The 10196-nt window shown below is 41.5% G+C and overlaps 1 non-coding gene across 1 annotated transcript; it reads left to right on the forward strand.

The window, feature by feature from the left end:
• The first annotated feature begins 6245 nt into the window (after positions 1-6245).
• On the forward strand, positions 6246-6320 carry Trnas-uga (transfer RNA serine (anticodon UGA)). The gene has a single exon. It is a non-coding gene; the product is annotated as a tRNA-Ser (tRNA).
• The last annotated feature ends 3876 nt before the right edge of the window (positions 6321-10196 follow it).

The raw sequence follows: 10196 nt of genomic DNA on the forward strand, positions 1-10196 counted from the left end.
TGGATTCCCAGTAGGCATTTCAGTTGGTGTGGGAGTAGTTGTGGGTAACTTTTGGATGGATAATGGGGTTAGTTTATATGAGGATGAGGTAATGGGTAGGAGATAGTGAGGAAAACATGTAAGTGGTCACTTCTAATTGGATTGAGGATTTCTCCATGGGGTAAGGAGGATGGGAGATGATAGGACAACATCTGAGGTGGTGTTGCAGTCAGGGTGGGTGTGCTGGGGATGGGAGCAATGACACCTTGGAGGGAATCTGAAAACTGATTCCAGCACTGGACTTTTTCCAAGGATCTACTATGGGTGTTGAGATCAATGGCAATGATATACACTTATGAGCCAAAATACTGCCCACTGTGAGGTTGAATGCCTCCTGGTGAAGTTGCAAGCACATGACCCAGTGAGGAAAGAATGTTAGTGGAAGATAGACAAATGGGCAGTGGTTATAGTGAAGATATGGGCAGCAAATGGGGAAATTGATTGATATCAGTGGTTTTGACAAAGAGCACATAGATGTGGCGCTGGGGCTGGAAATGAGAATCTCTGAAATAATGAAGCTGGTCACCTGTCAGCATACTACTGTTTTGAACACTTATGGAAAGTGGCTGAAGGATGGTGAAGTAACAAGTAGGCCATATGGTATTGGATGATCACATCTCATCACAAAACATAGAGGTCAGAGAATCCCCCATTGTGTAGTCCAGGACGGGCAGTGATCTGTGGCAGATCCAATGACAGAGTGCAATGCTGGTGCAGACACAAATGTTTCAGAGTATGCCATTCAGAGGCCGTAGTTGAATATGGAGCTCCACATCACATAACCCCTACCTCTTCCTGTTGTGAATAAGCAAGCTGGGTAGTTGTAATTCCCCTCTTGTTTTGCCATCTGCTTCCTTAAAATCATTTTTTTATGTTTAACTATGTACCATTAGCATACATGAATATAATCTGCATTTTCATAAAAGAGAAAGATTGGCCCTCAGTTTTGAAAAATGTGACACGAGATCTAATTTTGTGCTTAGTTTTATGTATGTAATTGATTTTCTAATTTATTTTGACTATTCCTAGTTAGTATCTTTTGTTATAGGGTGAAGTCAGTAATTGTTTCGTAACTTAAATTCTATTGTTGACATGTAAACAAATATAAAGTCTGTATTAATTATAAGCATTTGGAAGATGAAATACTAGTAATCTTAAAGTATCTATTTGGCTCTATTGGAAAACATGTTAGCAAAGCCAACCCTTAATTAATTCCAAATCAACTAACAGTTTTGTCAAAAGTATTGTTTGTATACTTATGTTTGTTAATTTCATGATTTAAACAAATAATTTGGCCTAACTCTAGTAGTAGAAAAACTGTTAAAAAGGACCAATTTTTTGATGTATTCAGTTAATCGGATGAGTCAAGTTTTAATTGTAATTTCTGTAAATTTAACTTTAAACAATGTGTAGTTTCAGTACCTGTTATTGTGATGATATATAAGGGCCCGATTTTTGGTCACGAGACAGTCAGTCCACGGCCGAGTTTCAGACAAGTCACCTGTGCTAGTTAACAGCAATGCTTCAACTTAACAGTGTAATAAGTGTTAAGCAATTAGGCTTTGTGTTAGAACAGTGACAATGTCTGCTCCATACATACCTAATTATTCTTCAAGAATTGTGAACTTTGTGGTTAGTCTTTTACTGCTCATAGAGGTTCAACAGTGAAATATTGTAGCAGTATGTGGAGATTTGCCTGCTAACTATTAATGAGGCTTATGGAAAGTTTAAACAATTGCACACTGGCCGTATAACTGTGTATTATAAGTGGGTTATGAAAAGTGAAATTAAAGTACTGTGAAACACAACTGTGCGTATGTCTGCTACGTTATTTACAGTAGTCACTGTCCAAATTAAAAACCTCATGTTTCAGCCAGTGTAGCGAGGCAGTACATTGACACCGAGGACAAACAAATGAAGAAGTAAAAGCAGGTGTAACCATTACACTGTGTTGACCCACCATCAACATCAGTTACGATTGCAGTAGGAACAGCATCACTGAGTTTTTCCTGTGGATAAACAGAAACATGTTGCCTGTTGAATGAAACACATTTCTTGTTATACCAGGTCAATGGTTGGGTCATGCTGCACGAAACATTCACCGCACCATGGATGCAGGCCAGTGAGGTCAGAGTTATGCTACAGGGTACACTGAGTTGGGCTTCCATGGGATCTGTGGTGGTTATCGAAGGCATCATGATGGCAGTGAACTACATGGACATTACTGCAGACAATTTGCATTGCTTCATGCTTGAAGTCCCCACTGTTGAGGTGACATCTTCCAGCAGGATAACTGTCCATGTTGCACAGACAGAATCCTGCTACACTGGTTTGAGGAGCATGGTAGTGAACTCACATTGATTTCTTGGCCAGTAAATGTGCCTGATCTGTACCCATCGGAACACACATCAGGTGCCAATTGTGTGTCTGTAAACCACCATCCTGTAATTTGGGGTAATTGCTTGATCTGTTTGTAGACATCTGGTGCCACATACTTCTGGAATCCTGTCAAGACTGTAGAATCAATGCCAGGCATAATCTCTGTTATACTGTGTTTGCATGGTCAACCAACACGTTATTAAAAAGGTGGTCATAATGTTTTCACTTGTCAGTGTAGGTGGAAAAGGTATAGTCTATTAAGTGAGGAAATATGAGATGATAAGGTCAAATGTAGATAATAGCACAGGTGACAGGGTTTTGAAGAAGTGAGCTATGGATGAGGCATTTGGTGGGATTACTGAGTCAGGGTTATGGCCAAATGGGGATGTTTTTGTGGTAGCTAACTGCAACTCCACTCCTGGCCAAGGTGAGGGGATTATCTGTGCAGTGGAGGATATGGGGAGAGGTTTGGATGGTGTAAATGGGTTGGAGGAATGTTTAACTAAGGATGAAGGTAACAGTGTTGTGTTGAGATAGGGTATGCATTGAAAGGGACTTGTTGGAGGGTAGGGAGAGGATGTTGTGATACAAGATTCTGAATTGTTCTCGCACCGTGATGAGAGCCTAGGCTGTGGGTTGTATGGGTGAGGGGATGGAGAGATTTAAACAAAAGTGTCAAGTTGGGTGAAGGCAAAGCAAGATTCACACACTGGTTGAGGAAGTGGGTGTCTTTACAGTAAGGACAGGTAGGAGAATTCTTACAATCAGGGTTGAGGTGGTCATTGTAAAGGAGGCATTTTTGACAATTGTAAGACTGCAGCAAGGGGGGCGGGGGGGGGGGGGGGAATTTAGAAGGTTCAAATTGATGTCAGTAGTTGTATATGGGGGCTCCCTCCCTCAGAGGTGAGCAACGGTGTGGCAGATTCTGTGAAGACTCACATAAGGAAGTTGGGATGCAAGTCATTGTAAATACAGAGGGCTGTGCAGATTTACAAGGAAGGACTGCAATTCAGTTCAGAAATCACAACCTCTACTGTGATCTCGAGACAAACATTTTCTATCAAGGTAGTTAAGGTGAGGGAACAGTGAGGAGGCTGGGTTTGTTCGGATGTGGAGGTGATGTTAAAGGGAATGAGGAGGTATGAGGGCTAAACATAATAATAATTTTGAGGAAGAGGTCAGAGTGGAAGTTGGGATTCATGAATTTGATAAGGATGGAATCTTTGTGGGGTTGATTTGGGTGATGAGGTTGTGAGGGACATATTTCCTGACTTTAGGAGATAGGGATTTAGCATTTAGGAATCTGGGGTCAGGATGAGAGAGGATGAAGGTATGTATAGCTGGGAGAGAAGGTGCAGGGGAGGGAGCTGGGTAGGATTGGGAGTTGTTTGTAGTTTTTTTGTTACAGTGCTTGTAGTGGAGTCTGTATTAGGGCACTTTGATAGCTTTACAGCGATTATGGGACGTGGTGAGGGTAAGGGAAATGTAGAAGGTGAGACATGTCACAGTGCAGGTCCTTCCATTTGGCTTGAATAGGAACAACTGCTTGTGGACTGTGTTGTGGTTTCTGACATTAAAATGGTAAAGGACAAGATGTTATTTTTGCAGACATTGCAGGGTAAGTGGTTGCCGTGAGCTAAATAGGAAGTGGGAGACAGGCAAAGGGAAAGGTAGGTGATGGGGAAGGGGTCATGGAAAGAGTAGGTAGGATAGGTGAAGGAAGTGACTGCAAACAAGGATGAGACTGTGGCAATGGGAGGGTGGACATAGGGAGGTAAACCAGAGGAAGTGCTGCACGTAGTGATACTGGGAGCAGAGGAAGGGGTGATATAAATGATGAAGGTGGCTGGTATGTCCATTGTGGGTCTAGGAGGAAGGAAACAGAAATCAACAATAATTACTAGGGATAGAGCTTTACTGAGACTGTGGGAGATGACAGCAGTGACATCTGGGATGATGTGATGACAGCAGATGAGGATGGCAGTGGTGGTGATGAAGACAAAGGGGCAAGAAGACTGCAGCAGTGACAGTGATAGTGACAGCAGTGAAGATGGAGGCAGGGAGACAACTGTAGTGGCAGTGTCTGTGATGCTCGGGAGACAACTGTAGTGGCAGCAGCTGTGACAGAGGTGAAGTGATTGTAGCAGCAATGGCAATGAAACTGTAGCTGTGTAGCAAGACAGAGATGCCAACAATAATGGTAATACACAAAGGTGATGATGATGATGAACACAAATTCACACACACTGTGGAAAGTCATGACAACACAAGTAAATTACACATGCAAACAAGTATTGATGCAGAGCGTAGGGGAGTATCCCTACCAGTCTATGCAACAAGAGTAGTGACAAACGAACTTGTAATTGGGAGTACCCTTGTCATATAGTTGATTGGTGCTGGAGAAGAATGAGAAACAGCTCCTTAATTGAGGCCACTTTAAAGGACAAAAGATCTGCATCTTATTCAGTGGCTGGGTGAAAGTAGTAACATCAAAGCCCCACGGCTGTAGTAGTTCTAACATATGAAGTCTCGTTCTTCACCCAATCAGCTCATAGGATACTCCTTGGCCTAGTCACTCCCCACTGCTTCAGTTTGGTGTTTGCATTTGTGCCTTGAAAATGACAAAAATATTGGCTGTTGTCGAAGATGTCATCCAGCTGTGTTTGAACCATAGAGGTACTTCTAGGCGCCGTAACATCCTATGGAGCTGATTGGTTGGAAGACATGAGATTATCAGTTACAGCTGCAAGAGTCTGTGGAGTTATCATGTCACACTTTTCATCCAATCACATATTCCTCTCCATGTCAGAGTTTCTGAACATGGCACCTCATGTATGCTACATGACCAGAAAAATATTTAGGAAAGCATGGACATGTAAAAAAGCTTTCAGGGGTACTCAGTCACACTTCCACATGAAGACGTAAGTATACACAGTGCCCACAATAAATATTGGACAACCGAATATAGTGATAGGTGTAGAAAATGTCCACATGCTGTGTGAATGCAGTATTCTTTATTTACATACTATTATTTTCAAGACCTTTAGGCTTAATTTCATTCCACAAAGTGACTAATAAGCCTCACTTCATAAGTATTTCAAGTGAATCTGTGCCAGTACTGTCACTTGTAATGTTCATTTTCAGAAAAAATTGTTTCACGGGTTTGAAATGGAAACAATAGTAGAACTAAAAAGTAACAGAGATGTAGATAAAATCAGTCTTCCAGAATGAGATTTTCACTCTGCAGCGGAGTGTGCGCTGATATGAAACTTCCTGGCAGATTAAAACTGTGTGCCCGACCGAGACTCGAACTCGGGACCTTTGCCTTTCGCAGGCAAGTGCTCTACCAACTGAGCTACCGAAGCACGGCTCACGCCCGGTACACACAGCCTTACTTCTGCCAGTACCTTGTCTCCTACCTTCCAAACTTTACAGAAGCTCGCCTGCGAACCTTGCAGAACTAGCACTCCTGAAAGAAAGGATATTGCGGAGACATGGCTTAGCCACAGCCTGGGGGATGTTTCCAGAATGAGATTTTCACTCTGCAGCGGAGTGTGCGCTGATATGAAACTTCCTGGCAGATTAAAACTGTGTGCCCGACCGAGACTCGAACTCAGGACCTTTGCTTTTGGCGGGCAAGTGCTCTACCAACTGAGCTACCGAAGCACGACTCACGCCCGGTACTCACAGCCTTACTTCTGCCAGTACCTCGTCTCCTACCTTCCAGACTTTACAGAAGCTCTCCTGCCAGTACCTCGTCTCCTACCTTCCAGACTTTACAGAAGCTCTCCTGCAGAAGTAAGGCTGTGAGTACCGGGCGTGAGTCATGCTTCGGTAGCTCAGTTGGTAGAGCACTTGCCCGTGAAAGGCAAAGGTCCCGAGTTCGAGTCTCGGTCGGGCACACAGTTTTAATCTGCCAGGAAGTTTCATATCAGCGCACACTCCGCTGCAGAGCGAAAATCTCATTCTGGAAACATCCCCCAGGCTGTGGCTAAGCCATGTCTCCGCAATATCCTTTCTTTCAGGAGTACTAGTTCTGCAAGGTTCGCAGGAGAGCTTCTGTAAAGTTTGGAAGGTAGGAGGCGAGGTACTGGCAGAGGTAAGGCTGTGAGAACCGGGCGTGAGTCGTGCTTCGGTAGCTCAGTTGGTAGAGCACTTGCCCACGAAAGGCAAAGGTCCTGAGTTCGAGTCTTGGTCGGGCACACAGTTTTAATCTGCCAGGAAGTTTCAAAATCAGTCTTGAAAATACACTGCAGAATAGTTCTTCTTCAGATTTTGTAGTGAATAACTTAAAAAGTATGTACACTATAAAGGACAGTCAGAAAGTAGTGACCTAAAATAACTAAATAAGGAAAAGTTTGCTGTAGCATTCCATTTTTTTAACATGAAATACACTGAGGTGACAAGTCATTGGATAGCAAGATGTACATGCACAGACGGTGTCGTTTGCACTAAGGTGAGTCATGTGAAACTGTTTCTGACATGATTCTGGCCACATGATGAGAATTAACAGACTTTTAACATGGAATGGTAGTTGGAGCTAGAAGTGTGGAGACATTCAATTTCAGAAATCATCAGCGAATTCAATATTCCAAGATAAAAAGAGTCAAGAGAGTGAATACCAAATTTCAGGCATTACCCCTTATCATAGACAATATAGTGCTATGTATCATCTCACAGATCATTATCATTATTTTTATTATTTAATATTGTGATACTTAAGATTTCTTTTACACATAAAACCTCTTGCTGTTATCAAGTGCAAGTGTCATTCCCCTTAAGTACACTGTTGACACTATTGTAGTACATTAAAGAAAAAACAGAAGCAAACAGTGTCCAAACAGGCCTTGAAGGCCGAATGGTACCAACTGGCCACTGTGACATCCTCAGCCCACAGGCGTCACCAGATATAGATGCAGAGGAGCATGTGGTCAGCACACCACCCTCTCGGCCATTGTCAGTTTGCTTGCCTCACAAAGGCTGAGTCCACCCCACTTACCAACAGCACTCAGCAGACATGGACAGTGACCCATCCAAGTGCTTAACTTCGGTGATTTGATGGTAACCGGTGTTACCACTGCAACAAGACTATTGGTCAGTACATTAAACAGATAATACTATTTTCCTCCTAAAGAGAAATTAGCAACGCATTTGGATGTCTTCTTACAATTTTAAAGCTTCAATAGTTTCATTTTCAACAGAGAACATCAATGCATAAAATTTGCTGAATTAACAAATACCACACTGAATAGTGCATGCTACAACCAGTTAGTACAAGTAACGATTTTAGTAATTCTGACTTAGTTCATTTGCTTATATTGTCATGAAGTACAGCTTACTAAATACACTGAATTTATAAACAATCAACATCTAGAGTTTTGGCTGTTCAAAGGCACTGACTGTATCCATTTATTTAAAAAACAGCTATATCTGATTAAACAAATTGTGATTGGAAATTTGCTGCAAAGTGAAAAGGTGATTGTGACCATTAAAGATGAAGTGGCACAAATTTGTTTCATGATGAGTGGTTTAAGGGAGGAGACATTAAACATGAGAGATCTTGGCCATTTGATTGGCAAATACTGTGGTGCTGCGCATACAGGCTGGAATTTAACCCTTTTGTGGGCAAAATAAATGAGAAAGAAAATCAAATTGTGTTAATTGTAATATAACATTGCAGTTAACAACAATATGAAGGGAAAAGATAGCTACTCACCACATGGAGATGGTGTTCAGTCGCAGATAGACACAATGAAAAATAACACTAAAAACATTTAAACTTTGGACAAAGCCCTTCCTCAGAAGTAGAACTCTTACACATTCACACAATAACAACTTCAACAACAACAACAACTCACACACACACATGGCTATTGTCTCCAGGCACTAAGTGTAGCTGGTACAATCAAGAAATAAATATTACGTAAATTGAAGATGGAGGAGGGAGAAAGGCAAGGGACTATTGATGTCAGCAGCACAGGGACTTTATGCAGAATTGCAGCGACAAGTGAAAATGTGTGCCAGACCAGGATTTGAACCTGGGATCTCCTGTTCACTCAGCAGTTGCATTAACCACTGCACCACCTGGACACAGTCTTCATTGCAATTGTGCAGACTATCTTAGCACACACCTCAGCTGATCCACATTCCCACCTAGTGACACCTATCCACAATCCTTGTCGATGTCCTCATTGCTCACTAGTTTGAGATTCCTGCAGGAGATTGGACATAATTGTGCATCCCTACTGAAGAGGGTTGATTCATTGTCTATCAAGACAAATCACTTATATGAATGTGTGGTGTCTGTTCTTTCGGACATGTCAGAAGGAACTGACACCATGCATTCATATAAAAGAAATAAAGAAGTCTATACCACCATTTGACAGGCTGCATCTTTCTCTCAGTTGATCAAATTTGTGACTCCTGCCTATGATCTTGCTATATGTTAAAAGACAGCTTGCTGTATACCATGGGCTGCAGGTAAAATATTTAATAGCCAGACTGATATTCGAGAACAGACCCCATCGTCAGTGGCATCTGATACAGAGGACAAACAAACAAATATACACATATCAATATCTAAAACACAACATTTTGTACACAGAAGAAACAAGGTTACTTATTGCACTTGTCCATATCAAATGACATACATGTCAGTTATAAAGTCTCTTTGATGCCAAAACTGATATGGATCTAGAAAACATGGAGCCCAATAGATACTTAAAATCTAATTATAACCATGTCTTTGTGATCATGATGGGATCCATTATCTGTCCCACATCTGCTGTACACAGGTCATCATGCATACATGTTACAGCTGTCAAATGCTGAATGGCCACAATACCTGGTCACTTTGGACACTACTGTCACGGAGTGAAAGCAACAAATTGATGATACAGGCAAGGATTCTATATTACAGGTCTTTTATCATCTCATATATTGTATCTAGATACATCTGTGATGTGCACTCACCATATGTATTCAATACTGCACTAGGATAACTAATATATAGTGGTACAGGTCATAGATATCTCTCGATATGATCTCAGAGATAATGGGAGATCTGCAATACAGTCGATTTGCCCTAAGCAGCAGTTCATTCTATGACCGTAGTGTACAGTGTGACTGAGAAGTGTGGACACTTAGCATTTGGCAACTGTAACATGTACACATGATATGCAGTGTACCCCAGAGATGAGATGTTTCCTATAGTGCAAAGAAAAAGTTTCCAAATACTCTTAACACAAACATCAACAGTAAGACTCACTATACCCCACAACAAGTTTCTCATGCAACTGTGGTCTAATCACCAACATTGTCCTTTTCTGCTAAGTCACTGTTTAAAATGAAATCCAGATTCAGCTCACTAATCACAACCATTATTACTAAACAAACTATTACCTTTGTTACTCATTTGATCACCTCTCTACCTGTTTTCTTCTGCACTGTACCAACGTTACTCTCTGTACCAGAGAACCAACAGCTAGTTCTTCATAAAATGCTTTTGACAGTGCAGTCTTTCTGGATCCAGTATCAAGAGATATTGTCGTCTCAAAACTGCCAACATTATCCTTTATAAGGAGGTACCTCGCAATTAATTTGATACTTCAGATAGGTATATTTACTTTAGCTTCATTCATACCATTCACCAGGTTGACTTGAGGTTCATGACATGATCTCTATGCCTCATCTGAGTAATATACCCTGGATGACATCAGGACTGTATCTCGATAAACTCTATTTTTTTCTCCCAGTGAGCACTTCTTGAACTTGGACTG

Source organism: Schistocerca serialis, chromosome 3, assembly GCF_023864345.2.
Source record: "Schistocerca serialis cubense isolate TAMUIC-IGC-003099 chromosome 3, iqSchSeri2.2, whole genome shotgun sequence".
Lineage (NCBI taxonomy): Eukaryota > Metazoa > Arthropoda > Insecta > Orthoptera > Acrididae > Schistocerca > Schistocerca serialis.